The sequence below is a fragment of the Pinus tabuliformis genome, chromosome 7, assembly GCF_031772625.1.
Source record: "Pinus tabuliformis cultivar Carrire ecotype Pingquan chromosome 7, CPIR1, whole genome shotgun sequence".
Taxonomy (NCBI): domain Eukaryota; kingdom Viridiplantae; phylum Streptophyta; class Pinopsida; order Pinales; family Pinaceae; genus Pinus; species Pinus tabuliformis.
Window position 1 is genome coordinate 1,510,012,049 of NC_142293.1, and position 4,427 is coordinate 1,510,016,475.

Here is a 4,427-nt window from a genome sequence, read left to right on the forward strand (position 1 = left end):
AAATCTCATCAAAACAAAGCATATAACTTATGAATTCTATTTAAAACTCATGAGATGATCACAAGAAAGCATAGAGATGGTAGAAAAAGAAATATTAAATAAAAACATTGTCACAGAAACATACCACAAGAATCCAAAGATAATAACTACAACTGCATGTTATATTACTGCAAAAAGTATACTATCTCCAAGCTATGATTATCAAACATCAAACCCACAATACTTCGAAATCTGAAGTATTTATACAATTATTTATAGAAATAAATATCTTGAAACAGAATTCAGGATTTATTACAAAAAAATAGATCAATACTACTAATAATATCAGTCGGTTGAGTTCTGGTGTTGTTTTGGGCATTATGGTGGTAACTAAGGCCTCAAATAGACATTATTGTTAGTCATGTTGGCTGATGAACTGCGTTGTTGTCCCTGTTTTTTCTGCATTTTGTTTGAGTGAAATGGAAATGTGTCAAAAATATCCTCATTGTCCTCTGAGTAGAGGCGGAATGGATGATTTGGTGCTCTGTGAATGGAGGTTGTGATCATTCAATTGGGAAATTACATGAAAAATAGCAAGAAACCGTGGATAGGAGCATAGAAAATGAACTAATTTTGACCATCCATGAGAGGGTAACGGGAGAGTTATTAACCATTGATCTGGGTTGGCTAATCCAAGCCGATTAAATTTGGGTCATTGATCCGAGTCGTGGTGTTATCGCAATCGCAACATGGAGAGGGGCATTTTACCATGCTTCATAGTGTTTTGCCAACAAGATGGACCCAAAACATTAACAACTGCAATCTATAAAATATCGTGTCTGGAAGAGATCTCACACATCGTCATTGGGGAATCGGAAGGGGCTTGGCAGAGGAGGGACTTAAGACTTGTATGATCCCTGATTGCGATATCACAATCGGCGGGTGGGAAGGAACTTTGCAATATCAGAGGAGGAGGGACTTTGTTATATGCGACATCGCAATCGCAATCAGGAAGGGGAGACAGGTGGTTGTTTTATTGTTTCATGTGATATGCCGACAACGATATATTTTGTTGGTCCCATCCCTTAAAAAAGGGACTTCAACATAGTTTCTTAGTGTTAAATGGAATGCGGCTAGAGTTTCGATATCAAATGGGTTTCAGATAGAGTTTAAATATTAAATGGGATAAGGCTAGAGTTAAAAATGAGTTTTTCTAAAGGAGAAAATGGGTTTTGGCTAGGATTTATGGATTTTCCCAAGGAAAAAATGGGTTTTAGAGGGAATGAGAGGATTTATGAGGGAAGGTTGAGGGAGGTATATGAAATATGAATGAGGATGTTGAAACAAGTTGAGATCTCATTAAACATTTTTCCCCTAATTACTACTACCATGATGATGATCTAGGTGATGTCATGACTCTTTTTTACCATTTTGATTATTTGACCGTAATAATGACACCTAATGGATCTATGAACTGATGATTTGGACCTTGAAACTTACAATATGATTGACCATGAGATGATGATTGAGATGGTGAACAAGACATTTTATTGATGACTCATCATAAGGAGTGATGGCATGACCAAGATGGCATCTTGACGATGAAATGAAAGGAGTAGTAGCATACCTAGACACACTAACCAGTGACCAAATTTTTATTTCAAAACCTACTGAAACTACAAAAATTTGACTTAGGACGCGATCAACCATATTGAAAAAGTACATTTGATCACTGGTGACTGGAACTGACAGACACTAATATTGGCTCCAACTAGGGATGGCAGCTCCTTTAGGAGGTGTCAAGAACCGCAGATCTCTAAATTTGCAGATCAGTGCCTAGTCCATTAGGTTTCTCCCAACCATTACCCTGCAACCTGATGACTTGGAACCAACTTATTATGTAATCAAACCCAAACTGAAAACCAAATTGTACACCGCTACAAACCAAACTGAAATTACTATAGGTTGAAACAATGCTAAAAAACTTACTGCTAAAAACCAAAGCTATGTTACTGGAAAAATTGCTCAAAGTGTTGAGCATATTCACACTCCTACTTAATTTAATTGATCCATAACCCTATCACTCAAGTGATACAAAATTTCCAATGAAGCCAAAAAATGAGGTGGCCCTTCACTAAAATTCTACTCGCATCCTCTATAAGCATACAAAATGATGTACATGTAGCCAACTCACAATGAAAATTGAAACCAAGACTTGTGCTAACGAACAAAACAACATTAGCCTTTTCCAATGCTTGCAAAAGACTGCCCAAGGGGTCTTGAAAATAATGAAACATTACCTCCTTTGATGACTGCAACAAATCAGTAAAAGGATCTTCAAATGGAGGATCTGACAAGTTACTTGCTTTCTAGGCAGTCTTCATACCATGGTTTCAAATTTTCATCTGCATCCTTGCTTTCCTGGAGCTTCAACTCAAAATTGTCATGATAAGGCAACAAGACTTCCTGTGACCTTTGTGATGAACGTGATGATATTGTTGATGGATAAGACAACAATTTTGTTTGTTGAACTAAATCTCCCTTAGCCCTATTTTCAAGCTCACAAACAACCAAAGGAGGACTACTCTAACTACAAAAATCATCCAAATAATTACCTACTGGATCACTGCAAATATGAGGAGCTTGTTGTAACCTATTGTGGATCGGTTCTGATGAAACTACATGATATTGTATAAGCTCTTCATGTTCCACATTTTTAGCTACAGTTTCAAACTGTATGTTTCTTGGTAACTTTGATTGCAGACTGAAAAAAGGCTCTATATTACAAACAACATTCTCAACAATTTCAGGGGAAGATTGCCAACTGTTGTCAACTTGTTTATTTGCTTCCTTGGAAACCTTATAATTTTCTCTTATTTTTGCAAATGAGAAGAAACAAAAGGGTAAGGAGTTTCAATAAATAATTTCATTGTCTTCTCCATGCTCAATATCAAAACTGAAAGACTGCTTATTTCTAATCTTGGGAAAGTTTTTCTCAAAAATTGAAATGAAGTGAAATATAAGGGAAAATACCCTTCACTTACTTTGAAAAATTTTGCATTTCCTTAATTGTTGTTCTAATTTATATGCATAGGCTGAGTGTTATATTTGATTTGTTTTAATTGAGCTTCCTCCTCCCAAAAACATGTCGTTGATTTCCTTGAAGAGTCAGCCTCTTTTCGACAACATAATCATCATCATACTGATCATACTTGGGTAACTCATCAATATTAGGAATGTCGCCAAGAATACAAATTATATTAGAAGATTTCTTCTCCACAAGTTGACCTACAAATCCATTTTCATGATTTTCCATAAATGAATACAAAAAACAATCATTCTTCAACCTATGGTAAGTGGGATTAGCAACAAAATGGTTAGGATCATCAACCTCTTCTTTTTCTGTAATAAGTGGGGCATTGTGCTTTTGAACAGAGAATTCATCTCCTGTGATGATCTTTTGCATCATTTCTTCCATCGTACTTACCAAAATGTCGAGTTTCGTTTCTGAAGATTTCAGGTACTCCTTCTCTAAGTTCTTCCTCTCTTCTTCCTTCAAATTTGACCTTTTGACCAGCAGATTAGCTTCCACAGCTATTGCATTGTCCTGCATTTCTTCAAGTGTGGTAGGGTCCCTTTCTCTCAATTGAAACACAATTTCCAGATCAAAGGCATTCGGGTAGTGTAAGAGAGCTAAAACGAGAGGCGGTTTGATATTAGCAGGGATTGAATGGCATACTTGATTGAACAAAGATGAAAAGTGTTGCACTTTTCTCCTGGTTTCCTTTTCAAATGATTATATTCTTCTAAAATCAAAGAAGGACTCCTCTTGATCACCCATTTATCAAGGAATACTTTCACAAAATGATGGAAATCGAGAATTCTTGCAGCTGGTAAGTTTTTGAACCATTTCTTAGCTTCACCTTGCAAATACAGAGCAAAAATATGGATACTAACATCATCTTCTTCAACCTAAAAAAGGTCGAGAAATTTTTAAAAAATCTGAATGTGTTTTTCAGCAGTGATGTTATCATATTCCCCATCAAACCTGGGAAGATATTTGCAATAATATTGAGGGAAATCATGGAGTTTAAGAGGTAAGATGAGTGGCATGTATCTATTTGGAATTTTACAAGGTGTAGGAGTATGTACAGAAGCTATGGGATTATTCTTGATATCTTGAGGCTCATCAGGTTGAATATGATCAACATAGGTTTCAGAAGAAGGGTCTTGATCAAAAACAAAAGCGTAAGGAGAATTTGTATTCAGAATCTTCAAAGGAAAGGAATCAAATGCAGGTATAAGAGCTTTTCTCAAATATAGTATACTTTGGAAAACCTTCTTGACGTTCTCAGGAAAAGAGAAGAAATAACTTATAGTAATCATATAATGTCTTAGATGAAATTCCAACTTGAATACCTAATCTTTCCATATTGTCTTTTCATGTT